Source organism: Aristolochia californica, unplaced genomic scaffold (assembly GCF_029961685.1).
Source record: "Aristolochia californica isolate CCGP_79_NKW_82.1479 unplaced genomic scaffold, dmAriCali1.0.hap1 SCAF_1, whole genome shotgun sequence".
Classification (NCBI taxonomy): Eukaryota; Viridiplantae; Streptophyta; class Magnoliopsida; order Piperales; family Aristolochiaceae; genus Aristolochia; species Aristolochia californica.
The window spans coordinates 26,287,190-26,313,013 of NW_027181770.1; positions in this window are offsets into that span (position 1 = coordinate 26,287,190).

The window sequence follows — 25,824 nt, forward strand, 5'->3', positions numbered from 1 at the left end:
CCTCCCCCATTTTCCGACGATTGCAAAACCTGATATATAAAAACTAAAAGGAGATTACAATCCATAAAAATTTTAGGCACTCTTAGGAATTATCTGTCTCTACATTTGTGCAATGTGAATTTCCATTTTAGATGTTCTCTTTTTTCTTAAATCAAAACTTTGAGTTTTCGCTCTCCCTTCATCCCGTAAACACAAAAGGCAAATAGATCACAACAAAATGAAAATTTTAGAGTTTATGTATGAAAAAAATTTAAAACAGCAACAAATGTAAGTAAAAAAATTTATTCACACACCACAAATGAGCACAAAATATTTGGCTTCCAAGTTTGGGAAATTCAACTAGTTCAACCCTAAATGCTTGGAATTTTATATGAAAGAGATTTCTTCCATACATGCTTTAAAAATGGATATGCATGCATGAAACTTGTTAAAGAAGCAAATCACCTATGGATCCAAAACTTTTAAAGAAAATAACAAACGCTCATTAAATTTTCAAGTAAACGTACGGTGGGATATTTACCCGAGTAAAACAAGCCATTATTTTTCCCAATTACAGAAAGCTGACCTAAGAATCATCGATGATTGTAAAGTGATTTATCATGCGTAACGGGCTTTATTACCCAAAGAAATGACTTATGGATAGGGAGTCAAAACTCAGTAAAACATCCCCCGCCTCCCCCTTTTCCAGACGATTGCAAAACCTGATATTAAAAAACTAAAAAGAGCTTACAATCCCTAAAAATTATAGACAATCTTTGGAATTATCTCTCTCTACATTTGAGCAATGTGCATTTCCATTTTAGATGTTCACTTTTTTCTTAAATCAAAATTTTGAGTTTTCGCTCTCCCTTCATCCCGTCAACCAAAAAGGCAAATAGATCACAACAAAATGAAAATTTCAGAGTTTATGTATGGAAAAAAATTTTAAAAAAAAATGTAAGAAAAAAAATTTATTCACACACCACAAATGAACATAAATTTTTTGTTGTCCTAGTTTGGGAAATTCCACAAGTTCATCCTAACAGCATGGAATTTTATAAGAAAGAGATTTCTTCCACACATGCTTTAAAAATGGATATGCATGCTTGAAAAATGTTAAAGAAGCAAATCACCTATGGATCCAAAACCTTCTAAAGAGAATAACAAACGCTCATTAAATTCTCAAGTGAACGTGCGGTGGGATATTTACACGAGTCAAACAAGCTATTATTTTGCCCATTTACGAAATGCTGACCTAACAATCATAGAGGATTGTAAAGTGATTTCTCATGCGTAACGGGCTATATTAGCCTAAGAAATGACTTAAGGATTGGGAGTCAACACTTGGTTAAAAATCCCACGCCTCCCCCTTTTCCCGACAATTGCGAAACCTAATATATTAAAACTAAAAAGAGCTTACAATCCCTAAAAATTACAGACACTCTTTGGAATTATCTCTCTCGACATTTTTGCATTGTGGATTTCCATTTTACATATACTCTTTTTTCTAAAATCAAAACTTTGAGTTTTCGCTTTACCTTCATCTCGTAAACCAAAAAGGCAAGTAGATCATAACAAATGTAAATTTTGGAGTTTATGGATGGAAAAAATTTAAAACAATAACAAATGTAAGTAAAGATAATTTATTCACGCACCACAAATGAACACAAAAGTTTTGTTGTCCAAGTTTGGAAAATTCTTGTAGTTCAACCCTAACAACATGGAATTTTATAAGAATGAGATTTCTTCCACACATGCTTTAAAAATGTATATGCATGCTTGAAACATGTTATAGGAGCAATCACCTATGCATCCAAACCTTTTAAAGTGAATAACAAACGCACATTAAATTCTCAAGTGAACGTACGGTGGGATATTTACTCGAGTCAAACAACCCATTATTTTGCCAATTTACAAAAAGCTGACATAGGAATCTTAGATTATTGTAAAGTGATTTATACGTGTAACTAGCTATATTAACCTACGAAATGACTTATGGATTGGGAGTCAACATTCAGTTAAAAATCCCCCGCCTCCCCCTTTTCCCGACGATTGCATAACTTGATATATAAAAACTAAAAAGAGCTTACAATCCATAAAAATTACAAACACTATTTGGAATTATCTCACTCTACATTTACGCATTGTGCTTTTCTATTTTAGATGTAATCTTTTTTCTTAAATCAAAACATTGAGTTTCCGCTCTCCCTTCATCCCGTAAACCAAAAAGGCAAATAGATCACAACAAAATGAAAATTTTAGAGTTTATGAAAGGAAAAAATTTAGAACAATAACAAATGTAAGTAAAAAAAAATTTTCACGCACCACAAATGAACACAAAAGTTTTGTTGTCCAAGTTTGGGAAATTCCACTTCTTCAACCCTAACAGCATGAAATTTTATAAAAATGAGATTTCTTCCAAACATCCTTAAAAATGGTTATGCATGCTTGAAACATATTAAAGAACCAAATCACCTATGGATCCAAACCTTTTAAAGAGAATAACAAACGCTCATTAAATTCTCAAGTGAACTTGTGGTGGGAAATTTACCCGAGTCAAAGAAGCCATTATTTTGCCCATTTACAAAAAGCTGACCTAACAATCATAGAAGATTGTAAAGTGATTTATCATGCGTAATGGGATTTATTACCCTAATAAATGACTTATGGATTGGGAGTCAATATTCAGTTAAAAATCCCCCGCCTCCCCCTTTTCCTGAAGATTGCAAAACTTGATATATAAAAACTAAAAAGAGCTTACAATCCGTAAAAATTACCGAAACTCTTTGGAATTATCTCACTCTAAATTTTTGCATTGTCCTTTTCTATTTTAGATGTACTCTTTTTTCTTAAATCAAAACTTTGAGTTTTCACTCTCCCTTCATCCCGTAAACCAAAAAGGCAAATAGATTACAACAAAATGAAAATTTAAGAGTTTATGTATGGAAAAAATTTAAAACAATAAGAAATGTAAGTAAAGAAAATTTATTCACGCACCACAAATGAACACAAAAGTTTTGTTGTTGAAATTTGAGAAATTCCACCAGTTCAACCCAAACAACATGGAATTTTATAAGAATGAGATTTCTTCCACACATGCTTTAAAAATAGATATGCATGCTTGAAACATGTTAAAGAAGTAAATCACCTATGTATCCAAACCTTTTAAAGAGAATAACAAACGCACATTAAATTCTCAAGTGAACGTGTGGTGGGATATTTACCCGAGTCAAACAAGATATTATTTTGCCTATTTACAAAAAGCTGACCTAACAATCTTAGATGATTGTAAAGTGATTTATCATGCAGAACGGGCTAGATTACCCTAAGAAGTGACTTATTGATTGCAAGTCAACACTCAGTTAAAAATCCCCCGTCACCCCCTTTTCCCGGCGATTGCAAAACCTGATATATAAAATGTAAAAAGAACTTACAATCCCTAAAAATTGTAGTCACTCTTTGTAAATATCTCACTCTACATTTGTTTATTGTGCTTTTCCATTTTAGATGTACCCTTTTTTCTTAAATAAAAACTTTGAGTTTTCGCTCTCCCTTCATCCCGTAAACCAAAAAGGCCAATAGATCACAACAAAATGAAAATTTTAGAGTTGATGTATGGAAAAAATTTGGAACAATATCAAATGTAAGTAAAGAAAATTTAATCATGCACCACAATTGAACACAAAAGTCTTGTTGTCCAAGTTTGGGAAATTCCACTAGTTCAACCATAACAACATGAAATTTTAAAAGAATGAGATTTATTCCACACATGGTTTAAAAATCGATATGCATGCTTGAAACATGTTAAAGAAGCAAATATCCTATGCATCCAAACCTTTTAAATAGAATAGCAAAGGCTCATTAAATTCTCAAGTGAACGTGCGATGGGATATTTACCCGAGTCAAACAAGCCATTAATTTTCCCATTTACAAAAAGCTGACCCAACAATCATAGATGATTGTAAAGTGAATTATCATGCGTAACTGGCTATATTACCCTAAGAAATGACATATGGGTTGGGAGTCAACACTCAGTTAAAAATCCCATGCCTCCCCCTTTTCCCAATAATTGCAAAACCTTATATATAAAAACTAAAATGAACTTACAATCCCTATAAATTATTGACACTCTTTGGAATTATCCCACTCTACATTTGTGCATTGTGCTTTTCCATTTTAGATCTACTCTTTTTTCTTAAATCAAAACTTTGAGTTTTCGCTCTCCCTTATCCCGTAAACCAAAGAGGCAAATAGATCACAACCAAATGAAAATTTTAGAGTTTATGTAAGGAAAAAATTTAAAACAATAATATTTGTAAGTAAAGAAAATTTATTCACGCACCACAAATGAACACAAAATTTTTGTTTTGCAAATTTGGGAAATTCATCTAGTTTAACCCTAACAGCTTGGAATTTTATAAGAAAGAGATTTCTTCCAAACATGCTTTAAAAATGGATATGCATGCTTGAACCATGTTAAAGATGCAAATCACCTATGGGTCCAAGCCTTTTAAAGAGAATAATAAACGCTCATTAAATTCTCCAGTGAACATGCGGTGGTATTTTTACTCGAGTCCAACAAGCCAATATTTTGCCCATTTACAAAAACCTGACCTAATAATGATAGATGATTGTAAAGTGATTTATTATGGGTAACAGGCTATATTACCCTAAGAAATGACTTATGGATTGGGAGTCAACACTCAGATAAAAATCCCCCGCCTCCCCCGTTTCCCCACGATTACAAAACCTGATATATAAAAACTAAAAAGAGCTTACAATCGCTAAAAATTACCAATACTCTTTGGAATTATCTCTCTCTACATTTGTGCATTGTGGATTTCCATTTTAGATCTACTCTTTTTTCTTAAATCAAAACATTGAGTTTTCGCTCTCCCTTATCGCGTAAACCAAAGAGGCAAATAGATCACAACAAAATGTAAATTTTGGAGTTTATGTATGGAAAATTTTTTAAACAATAACAAATGTTAGTAAATAAAATTTATTCACACACCACAAATGAACACATAATTTTTTTTGTTGAAGTTTGGGAAATTTCACTAGCTCCACCATAACATCTTCGAATTTTATAAGAAAGAGATTTCTTCTACACATGCGTTAAAAATGGATATGCACGCTTGAACCATGTTAAAGATGAAAATCACCTATTGATCCACACCTTTTAAAGAGAATAACAAACACTCATTAAATTATCAAGTGAACGTATGGTGGGATATTTACTAGAGTCAAACAAGCCATTATTTTGCCCTTTTACAAAAAGCTGACCCAACAATCATAGATGATTGTAAAGTGATTTATCATGCGTAACGGGCTATATTACCCTAAGAAATGACTTATGGATTTTGAGTCAACACCCAATTAAAATTCCCCCGTCTCCCTCGTTTCTTGACGATTGCAAAACCTAATATATAAAAACTAAAAAGAGCTTATAATCCCTAAAAATTACAGGCACTCTTTGGAATTATCTCTCTCTACATTTGTGTATTGTGCATTTCCATTTTAGATGTACCATTTTTTATTAAATCAAAAATTTCAGTTTTCGCTCTCCCTTCATCCCGTAAACCAAAAAGGCATATAGATCACAAAAAAATGAAAATTTTAGAGTTTATGTAAGGAAAAAATTTAAAAAAAAAACAGATGTTAGTAAAGAAAATTTATTCACGCACCACAATTGATCACAAAAGTTTTGTTGTCCAAGTTTTGGAAATTCCACTAGTTCGACCGTAAAAGCTAGAAATTTTATAAAAATGAGATTTCTTCCACACTTGCTTTAAAAATGGATATGCATGCACGAATTATTTTAAAGATGAAAATCACCTATGGATCCAAGCCATTTAAAGGGACGAACAAACGCTCCTTAAATTCTCAAGTGAACGTGCGGTGGGATATTTACTCGAGTCACAAATTACATTATTTTGCCCATTTAAAAAAAACTGACCTAACAATCATAGATGATTGTAAAGTGATTTATCAACCGTAACAGGCTATATTACCCTAAGAAATGACTTATGGATTTGGAGTCAACCCTCTGTTAAAAAACCCCCACCTCCCCCTTTTCCCGACAATTGCAAAACCTGATATATAAAAACTAAAAAGTGGTTACAATCCCTGAAAATTACCTACAATCTTTGGAATTATCTCTCTCTACATTTCTGCATTGTACATTTCCATTTTAGATGTACTCTTTCTTCTTAAGTCAAAACTTTGAGTTTTCGCTCTCACTTCAACCCATAAACAAAAAAGGGAAATAGATCACAACAAAATGAAAATTTTAGAGTTTATGTATGGAAAAAATTTATAACAATCACAAATGGGCACAAAATTTATGTTGTCCATGTTTGGGAAATTCCACTAGTTCAACCCTAACAGCTTGGAATTTTATAAGAAAGAGAATTCTTCCACACATTCTTTAAAATTGGATATGCATGCTTGAACCATGTTAAAGATGCAAATAACCTATGGATCCAAACCTTTTAAAGAGAATAACAAACGCTCATTAAATCCTCAAGTGAACGTGCGGTGGCCTTTTTACTCGAATCCAACAAGCCATTATTTTACCCATTTACAAAAAGCTGACCTAACAATAATAGATGTAAAGTGATTTATCATGCGTAACAGGCTATATTACCCTAAGAAATGACATATGGATTGGGAGTCAACACTTAGACAAAAATCCCCCACCTCCCCCTTTTCTCGTCGATTCCAAAACCTGATATATAAAAACTAAAAAGAGCTTACAATCCCGAAAAATTACCGTCACTCTTTGGAATTATCTCTCTTTACATTTGTGAATAGTGTATTTCCATTTTAGATGTACTCTTTTTTCTTAAATCAAAACATTCAGTTTTCGCTCTCCCTTCACAACAAAATGTAAATTTCAGAGTTGATGTATGGAAAAAAATTTATAACAATAACAAATGTAAGTAAAGGAAATTTATTCACAGACTATAAATGACAAGAAATTTTTTTTGTCTAAGTTTGGGAAATTCCACTAGTTCATCCCCAACAGCTTGGAATTTTATAAGAAAGTGCTTTCTTCCACACATGCCTTAAAAATGAATATGAATGCTTGAACCATGTTAAAGATGCAAATCACCTATGGATCCACACCATTTAAAGAGAATAAAAAACGCTCAGTAAATCTCAAGTGAACGTGTGGTGGGATATTTACCTGAGTCATACAAGCCATTATTTTGCCCATTTAAAAAAAGCTGACCTAACGATCATAGATGATTGTAAAGTGATTTATCATTTGTAACGGGCTATATAACCCAAAGATATGACTTATAGATTGGAGCCAACACTCAGTTAAAAATCTCCCGTCTCCCCCTTTTCCCGACGATTGCAAAACCTGATATATAAAAACTAAAAGGTGCTTACAATCCATAAAAATTACAAACAATCTTTGGAATTATCTCTCTCTACATTTGGGCATTGTCCATTTCCATTTTAGATGTACTTTTGTATCTTAAAACAAAACTTTGAGTTTTCTCTCTCCCTTCATCCCGTAAACCAAAAAGGCAAATAGATCACAACAAAATGAAAATTTAAGAGTTTATGTATGGAAAAAAATAAAACAATAAAAAATGTAAGTAAAGAAAATTTATTCACACACCACAAATGAACACAAAAGTTTTGTTGTCCAAGTTTGGGAAATTTCACTTTTTCAACCCCAACGACTTGGAATTTTATAAGAAAGAGATTTCTTCCACACATGCTTTAAAATTGGATATGCATTCATGAAGTATGTTAAAGATGGAAATCACCTTTGGATCCAAACCTTTTAAAGAGAATAAAAAACACTCAATAAATTCTCAAGTGAACTTGCTGTGGATCATTACTAGAGTCAAACAAGCCATTATTTTGCCCTTTTCATAAAAGCTGACCTAACGATCATAGAAGATTTTAAAGTGATTTATCATGCGTAACGGGATATATTACCCTAAGAAATGACTTATGAATTGCAGTCAACACTCAGTTAAAAATCCCTCGCCTCCCCCTTTTCCCGACGATTGTAAAACCTGATATATAAAAACTAAAAAGAGCTTACAATCCCTAAAAATTATAGACACTCTTTGGAATTATTTCTCTCTACATTTGTGCATTGTGCATTTCCATTTTAGATGTACACTTTTTTCTTAAATCAAAACATTGACTTTTCGCTCTCCCTTCATCACGTAAACCAAAAAGGCAAATAGATCACAACAAAATGAAAATTTTAGAGTTTATATATGGAAAAAATTTAAAACAATAACAAATTTAAGTATAGAAAATTTATTCACACACCACAAATGAACACAAAATTTTTGTTGTCCAAGTTTGGGAAATTCCATAAGTTCAACCCTAACAGCATGGAATTTTATAAAAAAGGGATTTCTTCCACACATGCTTTAAAAATGGATATGCATGCTTGAAACATGTTAAAGATGCAATTCACCTATGGATCAAAATCTTTCACAGAACAAAGGCTCATTAAATTCTCAAGAGAACGTGCGGTGAGATATTTACCCGAGACAAACAAGCCCTTATTTTGCCCATTTACAAAAAGCTTACCTAATAGTCATAGATGATTGTAAAGTGATTTATCATACGTAACGGACTATAATACCCTAAGAAATGACTTATGGATTGGGAGTCAACACTTTGTTAAAAATCCCTCGCCTCCCCCTTTTCCCCACGATTACAAAACCTGATATACAAAACTAAAAAGAGCTTACAATCCCTAAAAATTAGAGACACTCTTTGGAATTTTCTCTATCTAAATTTGTACATTGTGCATTTCCATTTTAGATGTACTCTGTTTTCTTAAATCAAAACTTTGAGTTTCCGCTCTCCCTTCTTCCTGTAAACCCAAAAGGCAAATAGATCACAACAAAATGAAAATTTAAGAGTGTATGTATGAAAAAAAATTAAAACAACAACAAATGTAAGTAAAGAAAATTTATTCACACACCACAAATGAACACAAAATTTGTTTTGTCCAAGTGTACGAAATTCCACTAGTTCAACCCTAACGGCTTGGAATTTTATAAGAAAGAGATTTCTCCCACACTTGCCTTAAAATGGATATGCATGATTGAAACATGTTAAAGATGAAATTCACCTATGGATCCAAAACTTTTAAAGAGAATAACAAACTCTCATTAAATTCTCAAGTGAATGTGCAGTGGGATATTTACCCGAGTCAAACAAGCCATTATTTTGCCCATTTACAAAAAGCTGACCTAACAATCGTAGATGATTGTAAAGGGATTTATCATGTGTAATGGGTTATATTACCCTAAGAAATGATTTATGGATTGGGAGTCAACACTCAGATAAAAATCCCTCGACTCCCCCTTTTTCCTAACGATTGCAAAACCTGATATATAAAAACTAAAAAGAGCTTACACTCCCTAAAAATTACCGACACTCTTTGGAATTATCTCTTTCTACATTTGTGCATTGTGCATTTCCATTTTAGATGTACGCTTTTTTCTTAAATAAAAACTTTGAGTTTTCACTCTCCCTTCATCCCGTAAACCGAAGAGGCAAATAGATTACAACAAAATGTAAATTTAAGAGTTTATGTATGGAAAAAATTTAAAACAATAGCAAATGTAAGTAAAGAAAATTTACTCACACACAAATGAATACAAATATTTTTTTTGTCCAAGTTTGGGAAATTCCACTAGTTCAACCCTAACAACTTGGAATTTTATATGAAAGAGATTTCTTCAACACATTCCTTAAAAATGGATATGCATGCTTGAACCATGTTAAAGATGAAAATCACCTATGGATCCACACCTTTTAAAGAGAATAACAAACGCTCATTAAATTCTCAAGTGAACGTGCGGTGGGATATTTACCAGAGTTAACCAAGCCATTATTTTGCCCATTTTCAAAAAGCTGACCTAATCACGGGCTATATTACCCTAAGAAATGACTTGTGGATTTTGAGTCAACACTCAATTAAAATTCCCCCGCCTCCCTCGTTTCCCGACGATTGCAAAACCTAATTTATAAAAACTAAAAAGAGCTTATAATCCCTAAAAATTACAGCCACTCTTCTGAATTATCCCTCTCTCCATTTGTGCATTGTGCATTTCCATTTTAGATGTACTCTTTTTTATTAAATCAAAATTTTCAGTTTTCGCTCTCCCCTCATCCCGCAAACCAAAAAGGCAAATAGATCACAACAAAATGAAAATTTTAGAGTTTATGTAAGGAAAAAATTTAAAACAATAACAAATGTATGTAAAGGAAGTTTATTCACGCACCACAAATGAACAAAAAATTTTTGTTGTCCAAGTTTTCTAAATTCCACTAGTTCAACCGTAAAAGCTTGGAATTTTCTAAAAATGAGATTTCTTCCACACATGCTTTAAAAAAGGATATGCATGCATGAAACATGTTAAAGATGCAAATCACCTACGGATCCAAGCCTTTTAAAGAGAAGAACAAACGCTCATTAAATTCTCAAGTGAACGTGTTGTGGGATATTTACTCGAGTCAAAAATTACATTATTTTGCCCATTTACAAAAAGCTGACCTAACGATCATAGATGATTATAAAGTGATTTATCATGCAGAACAAGCTATATCACCCAAAGAATTGACTTATGGATTGGAGTCAACACTCTGTTAAAAATCCCACGCCTCCCCCTTTTCTCGACGATTGCAAAACCTGATATATAAAAACTAAAAAGAGCTTACAATCCCTAAAAATTACAAAAACTCTTTGAAATTATCTCGCTCTATATTTCTGCATTGTGCATTTCCATTTTAGATGTATTTTTTTTCTTAAATCAAAACATTGACTTTTCGCTCTCTCTTCATCGCATAAACCAAAAAGGCAAAAACATCACAACAAAATGAAAATTTTATAGTTTATGTATGGAAAAAATTGAAAACAATGACAAATGTAAGTAAAGAAAATTTATTCACACACCAAAAATGAACACAAAAATTTTGTTGTCCACGTTTTGGAAATTCCACTAGTTCAATCATAACAGCTTGGAATTTTATAAGAAAGAGATGTCTTCCACACATACTTTAAAAATGGATATGCATGCTTGAAACATGTTAAAGATGCAAATCATCTATGGATCCAAACCTTTTATAGAGAATAACAAACGTTCATTAAATTCTCAAGTGAACATGCAGTGGGATATTTACCCGAGTCAAACAAGCCATTATTTTGCCCATTTACAAAAAGCTAGCCTAACGATCATAGATGATTGTAAAGTGATTTATCATGCATAACGGGCTATATTACCCTAAGAAATGACTTATGGATTGGAGTCAACACTCAGTTAAAAATCCCCCGCCTACCCCTTTTCCCGACGATTGTAAAACCTTGTATATAAAAACAAAAAAGAGCTTACAATCACCAAAAATTATAGACATTGTTTGGAATTATCTCTCTCTACATTTGTGCATTGTGTATTTCCATTTTAGATGTACACTTTTTTCTTAAATAAAAACATTGACTTTTTGCTCTCCCTTCATCACGTAAACCAAAAAGCCAAATAGATCACAACAAAATGAAAATTGTAGAGTTTTTCGTATGGAAAAAATTTAAAACAATAACAAATTTAAGTGTAGAAAATTTATTCACTCACCACAAATGAACACAAAAGTTTTGTTGTCCTAGTTTGGGAAATTCCACAAATTGAACCCTAACAGCTTGGAATTTTATAAAAAAAGAGATTTTTTCCACACATGCTTTAAAAATGGATATGCATTCTTGAAACATGTTAAAGATGAAAATCACCTATGCATCGAAACCTTTCAAAAAGAATTACAAACGCTCATTAAATTCTCAAGTGAACGTGCGGTGAGATATTTACCTGAGTCAAACAAGCCATTATTTTGCCCATTTACAAAAAGTTGACCTAACAATCATAGATGGTTGTAAAGTGATTTATCATGCGTAACGGGCTATATTACCCTATGAAATGACTTATGGATTGGGAGTCAACACTCAGTTAAAAATCCCCCGCCTCCCCCTTTCCCCACAATTGCAAAACGTGATATATAAAAACTAAAAAGAGATTACAATCCGTAAAAATTAGAGACACTCTTTGGAATTTTCTCTCTCTACATTTGTGCATTGTGCATTTCCATTTTAGATGTACACTTTTTTCTTAAATCAAAACTTTGAGTTTTCGCTTTCCCTTCATCTTGTAAACCAAAAAGGCAAATAGATGACAACAAAATGAAATTTTAAGAGCTGATGTATGGAAAAAATTTAAAACAATAACAAATCTAAGTAAAGGAAATTCATTCACACACCACAAATGAACACAAAAGTTTTGTTGTCCAAGTTTGGGAATTCCACTAGTTCAGTCCTAACAGCTCGGAATTTTATAAGAAAGAGATTTCTTCGACACATGCTTAAAAAACGGATATGCATGCCTGAAACATGTTAAAGATGCAAATCTCCTGTGGATCTAAACCTTTTAAAGAGAATAACAAATGGTCATTAAATTCTCAAGTGAAAGTGTGGTGGAATATTTACCCAAGTCGAACAAGCCATTATTTTTCCCATTTAAACAAGCTGACTTATCGATCGTAGATGATTGTAAAATGATTTATCATGCATAATGGGCTATATTACCCTAACAAATGACTTATGGATTCGGAGTCAACACTAAGTTAAAAATCCCCCGCCTCGTCCCCTTTCCCGACGATTTGAAAACCTGATATATAAAAACAAAAAAGATCTTACAATCGCTAAAAATTACAGACACCCTTTGGAATTATCTCTCTCTACATTCATGCGTTGTGCATTTCCATTTTAGCTGTACTCTTTTTTATTAAATCAAAACTTTGAATTTTCGCTCTCCCTACATCTCGTTAAACCAAAAAGGCAAATAAATCACAACAAAATGAAAATTTTAGAGTTTATGTATGTAAAAAATTTAAAACAAAAACAAATTTAAGTAAAGAAAATTTATTCACACACCACAAATGAACACAAAAGTTTTGATGTCCAAGTTTGGGAAATTCCCCAAGTTCAACCCTTACGGCTTGGAATTTTATAATAAAGTTTTGATATCCACACATGCTTTAAAAATGGATATGCATGCTTGAAAAATGTTAAAGATGAAAATCACCAATGGATCCAAACCTTTTAAAGAGAATTACAATCGCTCATTAAATTTTCAATTGAAGGTGTGGTGAGATATTTACCTGAGTCAAATAAGCCATTATTTTGCCCATTAACAAATAGCTGACCTAATAATCATAGATGATTGTAAAGTGATTTATCATGCGTATCGGACTATATTACCCTAAGAAAAGACTTATGTATTGGGAGTTAACACTCATTTAAAAATCCCCTGCCTGCCCCTTTTCCCGACGGTTGCAAAACCTGATATATGAAAACTAAAAAGGGCTTAAAATCCCTAAAAATTACAGACACCCTTTGGAATTATATCTCTCTATATTTGTGCATTGTGCATTTCCATTTTAAATGTACTCCTTTTTCTTAAATCAAAACATTGAGTTTTCGCTCTCCCTTCATCCCGTAAACCAAAAAGTCTAATAGACCACAACAAAATGAAAATTTTAGAGTTTATGTATGGAATAAATTTAAAACAATAAAAAATGTAAGAAAAAAAAATTATTCACACACCACAACGGAACACAAAAGTTTTGTTGTCCAAGTTTAGGAAATTCCAGTTGTTCAACCCTAACTGCTTGGAATTTTATAAGAAAGAGACTTCTTCCACACATGCTTTAAAAATGGATATGCATGCTTGAAACATGTTAAAGATGAAAATCACCTATCGATCCAAACCTTTTAAAGAGAATAAAAAACGCTCTTTAAATTCTCAAGTTAACGTGCGGTGGGATACTTACCCGACTCAAACAAGCCATTATTTTACCCATTTACAAAACGCTGACCGAACAATCATAGATGATTGTAAAGTGATTTGTCATGCGTAACAGGCTATATTCCCCTAAGAACGGACTTATGGATTTTGAGTCAACACTCAGTTAAAAATCCCCTGCCTCGCTCTTTTCCCGACGATTGCTAAACCTAATATATAAAAACTAAAAGGAGCTTACAATCCCTAAAAGTTACAGACACTCTTTGGAATTATCTCTCTGTACTTTTTTGCATTGTGCATTTCCATTTTAGATGTACTCTTTTTTTTTAAATCAAAACTTTGAGTTTTCTCTCCCCCTTCATCCCATAAACCAAAATGCCAAATAGATCACAACAAAATAAAAATTTTAGAGTTTATGTATGGAAAAAATTTTAAACAATAACAAATGTAAGTAAAGAAAATTTATTCCCACACCACAAATGAACACAAAAGTTTTGTTAGCCAAGTTTGGGAATTTCCACAAGTTCAACCCTAATAGCTTGGAATTTTGTAAGAAAGAGATTTCGTCCACATGCTTTAAAAATGGATATGCATGCATGAAACATGTTAAACATGCAAATCACCTACGGATCCAAACCTTTTAAAGAGAATAACAAACGCTCATTAAATTGACAAGTGAATATGCGGTGGGATATTTACCCGAGTAAAACAAGCTATTATTTGGCCAATTTACAAAAAGCTGACCTAACGATCATAGATGATTGTCAAGTGATTTATCTTGCATAATGGGTTATATTACACTAGGAAATCACTTATGGATTGGGAGTCAACACATAGTTAAAAATCCCCCGCCTCCCCCTTTTCTCGACAATAGCAAAACCGGATATATAAATACAAAATAGAGGTTTCAATCCCTAAAAATTACAAACACTCTTTGAAATTATCTCTGTACATTTGTGCATTGTGCATTTCCATTTTAGATGTACTCTTTTTGCTTGAATGAAAACTTTGAGTTTTCGCTCTCCCTTCATCCCATAAACCAAAAAGACAAAAAGATCACAACAAAATGAAAATTATAGAGTTTATGTATGGTAAAAATTTAAAAAAAAAACAAATGTAGGTAAAGAAAATTTATTCACACACCACAAGTGAACACAAAAGTTTTCTTGTCCAAGTTTGAGAAATTCGACAAGTACAACCCTAACATCTTGGAATTTTATAAGAAAAAGATTTCTTCCACACATGCTTTAAATATGGATATGCATGCTTGAAACATGTTAAAGACGCAAATCACCTTTGGATCCAAACCTTTTAACGATAATAACAAACGCTCTTTAAATTCTCTAGTGAACGAGCGGTGGGATATTTACCCGAGTTAAACAAGCCATTAATTTTCCCATTTACAAAACGCTGACCTAACAATCATAGATGATTGTAATGTGATTTATCATGCGTAACGGGCTATATTAGCCTAAGAAATGACTTATGGATTGGGAGTCCACACTCATTTAAAAATCTCTCGCCTCTCCCTTTTCACGACGATTGCGAAACCTAATATATAAAAACTAAAAAGGGCTTACAATCCCTCAAAATTACAGACACAATTTGGAATGATCTCTCTCTACATTTGTGCATTGTGCATTTCCATTTTAGATGTACTTTTTTTTCTTCAATCAAAACTTTGAGATTTCGTTCTTCCTTCATCCCGTCAACCAAAAAGGCAAATAGATCACAACAAAATGAAAATTTTATAGTTTATGTATGGAAACAAATTAAAACAATAAAAAATGTAAGTAAAGAAAATTTACTCACACACCACAAATGAACACAAAAGTTTTGTTAACCAAGTTCGGAAATTCGACGAGTTCAACCCTAATAGTTTCAAATTTTATAACAAAGAGATTTCTTTCACACTTGCTTTAAAAATGGATATGCATGCTTGAAACATGTTAAAGATGCAAATCACCTATGGATCCAAGCCTTTTAAAGAGAATAACAAACGCTCATTAAATTCTCAATTGAACGAGCAGTTGGATATTTTACCTGAGTCAAACAAGCCATTATTTTGCCATTTTAAAAATAGTTGACCTAACAATCATAGATGATTGTAAAGTGATTTATCTTGTGTAACGGGCTATATTACCCTTAGAAATGACTTATGGATTGGGGGTCAACACTCAGTTAAAAATCCCCCGCGTTACCCTTTTCCCAACGATTGCAAAACTGAAAAATAAAAACTAAGAAGGGCTTACTATCCCTAAAAATTACAGACACTCTTTGGAATTATCGCTCCCAAGATATTCTCATTGTGAATTTCCATTTTACTTTTACTTTTTTTCGCTTTGTCTTCATCACATAATCCAAAAAGGCAAATAGATCACAAAAAAATTAAAAATTTAGAGTTTATGTATGGAAAAAATTTATAAAAATAAGAAATATAAGTAAAGAAATTTTACTCACCACAAATGAAAACAAAAGTTTTGTTGTCCATGTTTCGGAAATTCGACGAGTTCAACCCTAACAGCTTGGAATTTTATAGGAAAGAGATTTCTTCCACACATGCCTTAAAAATGGATATGTATGCTTGAAACTTGTTAAAGATGCAAATCACCTATGGTTCCAAACCTTTTAAAGAGTATGACAAACGTTCATTAAATTCTCAAGTGAACGTGCGGTGGGATATTTACCCGAGTCAAACAACCCATTATTTTGCCCATTTACAAAAATGCTGAGGTAACAATCAAAGATGATTGTAAAGTGATTTATCATGCGTAACGGGTTATATTACCCTAAGAAATGACTTTTGGATTGGGAGTCAAGAATCAGTTAAAAATCTCCCGCCTCCCCATCGCAAAACCTGGTATTTAAAAACTAGAAAGAGCTTACAATCCCAAAAAATTACAGCCACTCTTTGGAATTATCTCTCTCTACATTTGTGCATTGCGCATTTCAATTTTAGATGTACACTTTTTTCTTAAACAAAATCTTCGAGTTTTCATTCTCCCTTCATCTCGTAAACCAAAAAGATAATGTGATCACAACAAAATGAAAATTTTAGAGTTTATGTGTGGAAAAAATTTAAAACAATAACAAATGTAAGTAAAGAAAATTTATTCACACACCACAAATGAGCACAAAAGTTTTGTTGTCCATGTTTGGGAACTTCCACTACCTCAACCCAAACAACTTGGAGTTTTATAAGAAAGAGATTTCTTCCAGACATGCTTTAAAAATGGATATGCATGTTTTAAACTTGTTAAAGATGCAAATGCCCTATGGATCCAAGCCTTTTTAAGAGAATAACAAACGCTCATTAAATTCTCAAGTGAAGATGCGGTGGGATATTTACCCGAGTAAAACAAGCCATTATTTTGCCCATTTACAAAAAGCTGACCTAACAATCATAGATGATTGTAATGTGATTTTTCATGCATAATGGACTATATTACCCTAAGAAATGACTTATGGATTGGGAGTCAACACTCAGTCCCTAAAAGTTACAGACACTCTTTGTAATTCTCTTTCTCTACTTTTGTGTATTGTAAATTTCCATTCTAGATGTACACTTTTTCTTAAATCAAAACTTTGAGTTTTCACTCTCCCTTCATCCTGTAAACCAAAAAGGCAAATAGATCACAACAAAATGAAAATTTTAGAGTTTATGTACGGAAAAAAATTGACACAATAACAAATTTAAGTAAAGAAAATTTCCTCACACACCACAAATGAACACAAAAGTTTTGTTGTCCAAGTTTCGGAAATTCCACTAGTTCAACACTAACAGCTTGGAATTTTATAAGAATGAGATTTCTTCCACACATGCTTTAAAAATGGATATGCATGCTTGAAACATGTTGAAAATGCAAATCACCTGTGGATACAATTCTTTTAAAGAGAATAACAAATGCTCATTAAATTATCAAGTGAACGTATTGTGGGATATTTACCCGAGTCAAACAAGCCTTGAGTTTTCATTCTCCCTTCATCCCGTAAACCAAAAAGGCAAATAGATCACAACAGAATGAAAACTTGGATACAAACCACCTATGGATACAAATCACCTATGGATACAAACCGTTTAAAGAGAATAAGAAACGCTCATTAAATTCTTAAGCGAACGTGTGGTGGGATATTTACCCGAGTCACATAAGCCATTAGTTTTGTCCATTTACAAAAAAAGCAACCTAACAATCATAGATGATTGTAATGTAAAGTGATTTATTATGCGTAACGGGTCATATTACCCTAAGAAATGACTTATGGATTGGGAGTCAACACTCAGATCAAAATCCCCGCCTCCACCTTTTCCCGATGATTGCAAAACCTAATATATAAAAACTAAAAAGAGTTTACAATCCCTAAAAATTACAAAAACTCTTTGAAATTATCTCTGTCTACATTTGTGCATTGGGCATTGCCATTTTAGTTGTACTCTTCTTTCTTAAATCAAAACTTTGAGTTTTCGCTCTCCCTTCATCCCGTAAACCAAAAAGACAAATAGATAACAACAAAATGAAAATTTCAGAGTTTATGTATGGAAAAAATTTATAACAACAACAAATGTAAGTAAAGAAAATTTATTCACACACCACAAATGAACAAAAAAGTTTTCTTGTCCAAGTTTGCGAAATTCCACTAGTTCAACCCTACAGCTTGGAATTTTATAAGAAAGAGATTTCTTCCACGTGCTTTAAAAAATGGACATGCATGCTTGAAACATTATAAAGATGCAAATCACCTATGGATCCAAGCCTTTTAAAGAGAATAGAAAACACTCATTAAATTCTCTGGTGAATGTGTGGTGGGAATATTTACCCAAGTCAAACAAGCCATTATTTTGCCCTTTTACAAAAAGCTGACCTAACGATCATAGATGATTTTAAAGTAATTTATCAGGTATAAGGGGCTATATTACCCTAAGAAATGACTTATGGATTAGGAGTCTACACTAAGTTAAAAATCCACCGCCTCCCCCTTTTCGTGACGATTGGAAAACCTGATATATAAAAACTAAAAAGAGCTTACAATCCCTAAAAATTACATACACTCTTTGGAGTTATCTCTCTCTACATTTGTGCATTGTGCATTTCCATTTTAGATGTACTCTTTTTTCTTAAATAAAAACTTTGAGATTTCACTCTCCCTTCATCCCGTTAACCAATAAGCCAAATAGATCACGACAAAATGAAAATTTTAGAGTTTATGTATGGAAAAAATTTTAAACAATAACAAATGTAAGTCAATAATATTTATTCACACACCACAAAATGAACACAAAAGTTTTGTTATCCAAGTTTGGGAAATTCGACTAGTTCAACACTAATAGCTTGGAATTTTTAAGAAAGAGATTTCTTCAACACATGCTTTAAAAATAGATATGCATGCTTGAAACATGTTAAAGATGCAAATCACCTATGGATCCAAACCTTTTAAAGAGAATAACAAATTCTCAAAAAATTCTCAAGTGAACGTGAGGTGGGATATTTACTCGAGTCAAACAAGCCATTATTTTGCCCATTTACAAAAAGCAGACCTAACAATTATAGATGATTGTAAAGTGATTTATCATGCATAATGGGCTATATTACACTAAGAAATGACTTATGGATTGGGAGTCAACACTCAGTTAAAAATCCGCCGCCTCTCCCTTTTCTCGACGATTCCAAAACCTGATAAATAGAAAAACTAAAAAGAGTTTACAATCCCTAAAAATTACAGACACTCTTTGGAATTATCTCTCTCTACATTTTTTCATCGTGCATTTCCATTTTAGATGTACTCTTTTTTCATAAATCAAAACTTTGAGTATTCACTCTTCATTCATCCAGTATACCAAAAATGCAAATAGATCACAACAAAATGAAAATTTTAGAGTTTATGTATGGAAAAAATTTAAAACAATCACAAATGTATGTAAAGAAAATTCATTCACACACCACAAATGAACACAAAAGTTTTGTTATCCAAGTCTGGGAAATTTCACTAGTTCAACCCTAACTGCTTGGAATTTTATAAGGAAGATATTTCTTCCACACATGCTCCAAAAATGGATAAGCATGCTTGAAACATATTAAAGATGCAAATCACCAATGGATCCAAACCTTTTGAAGAGAATATCAAATGCTCATTAAATTCTCAAGTGAACGTGCGGTAGGATATTTACCCGAGTCAAACAAGCCATTATTTTGCCCATGTACAAAAAGCTAACCTAACGATCATAAATGATTGTAAAGTGATTTATCATCTGTAACAGGCTATACTACCCAAAGAAATGACTTACAGATTGAGAGTCAACGCTCAATTAAAAATCCCCCGCCTCGCCCTTTTCCCGACGATTGAAAAACCTTATATATAAAAATTAAAAAGAGCTTACAATCCTTAAAAATTACAGACACTCTTTGGAATTATCTCTCTCTACATTTGTGCATTGTGCATTTCCACTTTAGATGTTCTCTTTTTTCTTAAATCAAAACTTTGAGTTTTCGCTCTCCCTTGATCCCGTAAACCAAAAAGGCAAATAGATCACAACAAAATGAAAATTTTAGAGTTGAGGTAAATGGAAATTTTTTTAAAAAAATAAAAAATATGAGTAAATAAAATTTATTCACACACCACAAATGAACACGAAAGTTTTGTTGTCCAAGTTTGGGAAATTTCACTAGTTCAACCCTAAAAGCTTGGAATTTTATAAGAAAGAGGTTTTTTCCACACATGCTTTAAAAATGGATATGCAAGCTTGAAACATGTTAAAAATGAAAATCACCAATGGATCCAAACCTTTTAAAGAGAATAACAAACGCTCATAAAATTCTCAAGTGAACGTGCGGTGGGATATTTAGCCGAGTCAACCAAGCCATTATTTTGCCCATTTACAAAAAGTTGACCTAACGATCATAGATGATTCTAATGTGATTTACCTAGCATAACGGGATATATTACCCTAAGAAATGACTTATGGATTGGTAGTCAACACTCATTTAAAAATCCCCGCCTCCCCCTTTTCCCAACGATTGCCAAACCTGATATATAAAAACTAAAAAGAGCTTACAATCCCTAAAAATTATAGACACTCTTTGGAATTATTTCTCTCTACATTTTTGCATTGTGCATTTCTATTTTAGATAAACTCTTTTTTCTTAAATCAAATTTTGAGTATTCGTTCTTCCTTCATCCCGTAAACCAAAAAGGCAAATAGATCACAACAAAATGAAAATTTTAGAGTTTATGTATGGAAAAAGTTTAATACAATCTCAAAGGTAAGTAAATAAAATTCATTCACACACCCCACAAATGAACAGAAAAGTTTTGTTGTCCAAGTTTGGGTAATTCCACTAGTTTACCCATAACAGCTTGGAATTTTATAAGAAAGATATTTCTTCCACACATGCTTCAAAAATGGATATGCATGCTTGAAACATGTTAAAGATGCAAATCACCTATGGATCCAAACCTTTTACAGAGAATAAGAAACACTCATTAAATTCTCATGTGAACGGGGTGGGATATTTACCCGAGTCAAACAAGGTATTATTTTGCCCATTTATAAAAAGCTGACCTAACATCATAGATGATTGTAAAGTTATTTACCATGCGTAACAGACAATATTACCCTAAGAAATGACTAATGGATTGAGAGTCAACACTCAGTTAAAAATCCCTCACCTCCCCCTTTTCCCGAAGATTCAAAAACCTAAAATATAAAAACTAAAAATAGCATACAATCCTCAAAAATTACAGACACTCTATGGAATTATCTCTCTCTATATTTCTACATTATACATTTCCATTTTAGATGTGCTCTTTTTTCAGGAATCAAAACATTGTCTTTTCGCTCTCCCTTTATCCCGTAAACCAAAAAGCCAAATAGATCACAAAAATATTAAAATTTTAGAGTTTATGTATGGAAAAAATTTAAAAAAATAACAAATTTAAGTAAAGAAAATTTATTCACACACCACAAATGAACACAAAAGTTTTGTAATCCAAGTTTGGGAAATTCCACAAGTTCAACCGAAAGAGCTTGGAATTTTCTATGAAAGAGATTTCTTCCACACATGCTTTAAAAATTCATATGCATGCTTGAAACATGGTAAAGATGCAAATCACCTATGGATGCAAACCTTTTAAAGAGAGAATAAAAAATGCTCATCAAATTCTCAAGTGAACGTGCGGTGGAATATTTACCCGAGTCAAACATGCCATTATTTTGCTCATTTACAAAAAGCTGACCTAACCATCATAGATGATTGTAAAGTGATTTATCATGTGTAACGGGCTATATTACCCTAAGAAATGACTTATGGATTGGGAGTCAACACTCAGTTAAAAATCCCCCGCCTCCCCATTTTCCTGACGATTGCAATACCTGATATATAAAAACTAAAAAGAGCTTACAATCCCTAAAAATTACAGACACACTTTGACTTATGTCTCTCTACATTTATGCATTGAGCATTTCCATTTTAGATGTAGTTTTTTTTCTTAAATCAAAACTTTGAATTTTCGCTCTCCCTTCATCCCATAAACCAAAAAGCCATATAGATCACAACAAAATGAAAATTTTAGTATTTATGTTTGGAAAAAATTTAAAACAATAACTAATGTAAGTAAAGAAAATTTATTCCCACACCACAAATGAACACAAAAGTTTTGTTCTCCAAGTTTGGGAACTTCCACTAGTTCATCCTTAACAGCTTGGATTTTTATAAGAAAGAGATTTATTTCACACATGTTTTAAAAATGGATATGCATGATTGAAACATGTTAAAGATGCAAATCACCTATGGATCCAAACCATTTAAAGAGAACAACAAACGCTCATTAAATTCTAAAGTGAACGTGTGGTGGGATAAATACCCGAGTCAAACAAGCCATTATTTTGCCATTTACAAAAAGCTGACCTAACAATCATAGATGATTGTAAAGTGAATTATCATGCGTAACGGGCTATATTACCCTAAGAAATGACTTATGGATTGGGAGTCAACACTCAGTAAAAAATCCCCCGCCTCCCCTTTTCCCGAAAATTGCAAAACCTGAAATATAAAAAGTAAAAAGAGCATACAATCCTTGAAAATTACAGACACTCTTTGGAATTATCTCTCTCTACATTTGTGCATTGTGCTACTCCATTTTAGATGTACTCTTTTTTCTTAAATTAAAACTTTGAGTATTCGCTCTCCCTTCATCCCGTAAACCAAAAGGGCAAATAGATCACAAAAGAATTAAAATTTTAGAGTTTATTTATGCAAAAAATTTAAAACAATAACAAATTTAAGTAAAAAAAATTTGTTCACGCACCACAAATGAACCCAAAAGTTTTCTATTCCAAGTTTGGGAAAATCCACAAGTTCATCCCTAACTGCTTGGAATTTTATAAGAAAGAGATTGCTTCCACACATGCTTTAAAAATGGATATGCATGCTTGAAACATGTTAAATATGTAAATAACCTATGGATCCAAACCTTTTAAAGAGAATAACAAACGCTCATTAAATTCTCAAGTGAACGTGTGGTGGGATATTTACCCGAGTCAAACAAGCCATTATTTTGCCCATTTCCGAAAAGCTGACCTAACGATTTTAGATGATTGTAAAGTGATTTATCATGCGGCACGGGCTATATTACCCTAAGAAACGACTTATGGATTGGGAGTCAACACTCAGTTAAAAATCCTCCGCCTCCCCCTTTTCCTGACGATTGGAAAACCTGATATATAAAAACTAAAAAGAATTTGCAATCCTTAAAAACTATAGACAGTCTTTGGAATTATTTCTCTCTACATTTTTTCATTTTGCATTTCTATTTTTGATGTATACTTTTTTTCTTAAATCAAAACATTGAGTTTTCGCTCTACCTTCATCCCGTAAACCAAAAAGGCAAATAGATCACAACAAAATGAAAATTTTAGAGTTTATGTGTGGAAAAAAATTTAAACAATAACAAATTCAAGTAAATAAAATTCATTCACAAACCAAAAATGAACACTAAAGTTTTGTTGTTTGAGTTTGAGAAATTCTACTAGTTCAACCCTAATAGCTTGAAATTTTATAAGAAAAAGATTTCTTCCACACATGCTTTAAAAATGGATATGCATGCTTGAAAGATGTTAAATATGCAAATCACCTAAGGATCCAAACGTTTTAAAGAGAATAACAAACGCTCATTAAATTCTCAAGTGAACATGTGGTGCGATATATAACCGAGTCAAACAAGCCATTACTTTACCCATTTACAAAAGCTGACCTAACGATTATAGATGATTGTAAAGTGATTTATCATGCATAACGGGCTACATTACCCTAAGAAATGACTTATGGATTGGGAGTCAACACTCAGTTAAAAATCCCCTACCTCCCCCTTTTCCCGACGATAGCAAAAACAGATACATAAAAACTAAAAAGAGCTTACAATCCATAAAACTTACAGACACTCTTTGGAATTATTTCTCTCTACATTTTTTAATTGTGCATTTCTATTTTAGATGTACTCTTTTTTCTTAAATCAAAACATTGAGTTTTCACTCTCCCTTCATCCCGTAAACCAAAAAGGTAAACAGATCACAAAAAAATTAAAATTTAAGAGTTTATGTATGGAAAATTTTAAAAATAATAACAAATATAAGTAAAGAAAATTTATTCACACACGACAAATGAACACAAAAGTTTTTTAGTCCAAGTTTGGGAAATTCCACAAGTTCAACCCTAACTTCTTGGAAATTTATACGAAAGAGATTTCTTCCACACATGCTTTAAAAATGGATATGCATGTTTGAAACTTGTTAACTATGCAAATCACCTATGGATCCAAACCTTTTAAAGAGAATAACAAACGCTCATTAAATTATCAAGTGAACGTGTGGTGCGATATTTACCCGAGTCAAACAAGCCATTAGTTTGCCCATTTACAAAAAGCTGACCTAACGATCATAGTTGAATGTAAAGTGATTTATCATGCGGCACGGGCTATATTACCTTAAGATATCACTTATGGATTGGGAGTCAACACTCTGTTAAAAATCCCCCGCCTCCCCCTTTTCCTGACGATTGCAAAACCTCATATATAAAAACTAAAAAGAGTTGACAATCCCTAAAAATTATAGACACTCTTTGGAATTATCTCTCTCTACATTTGTTCATTGTGCATTTCAATTTTAGATGTACTCTTTTTTCTTAAATCAAAACGTTGAGTTTTCGCTCTCCCTTCATCCCATAAACCAAAAAGGCAAATAGATCACAACAAAATGAAAATTTTAGAGTATATGTGTGGAAAAAATTTTAAACAATAAAAAATGTAAGTAAATAAAATTCATTGACGTACCACAAATGAACACATAAGTTTTGTTGTCCAAGTTTGAGCAATTCTACTAGTTCAACCCTAACAGCTTGAAATTTTATAAGAAAGAGATTTCTTCCACACATGGTTTAAAAAGGGATATGCATGCTTGAAACATGTTAAATATGTAAATCACCTATGGATCCAAACCTTTTAAAGAGAATAACAAACTATCATTAAATTCTCAAGTGAACGTGCGAAGGGATACTCACCCGAGTTAAAAAAGCATTACTTTGCCTATTTACAAAAGCTGACCTAACGATTATAGATGATTGTAAAGTGATTTATCACGCGTAACTGGCTATATTACCCTAAGAAATGACTTATCGATTGGGAGTCGATACTTAGTTAAAAATCCCATGCCTCCCCCTTTTCTTGACGATTGTAAAACCTAATATATAAAAACTAAAAAGAGCTTACAATCAATAAAAATTGCTGACACTCTTTGGAATTACCTCTCTCTACATTTGTACATTGTGCATTTCCATTTTAGATGTACTCTTTTTTCTTAAATTAAAACTTTGAATATTCGCTCTGCCTTCATCTCGTAAACCAAAAAGGCAAATAGATCACAACAAAATGAAAATTTTAGAGGTTATGTATGGAAAAAATTGAAGACAATAACAAATGAAAGTAAAGAAAATTTATACACACACCAAAAATGAAC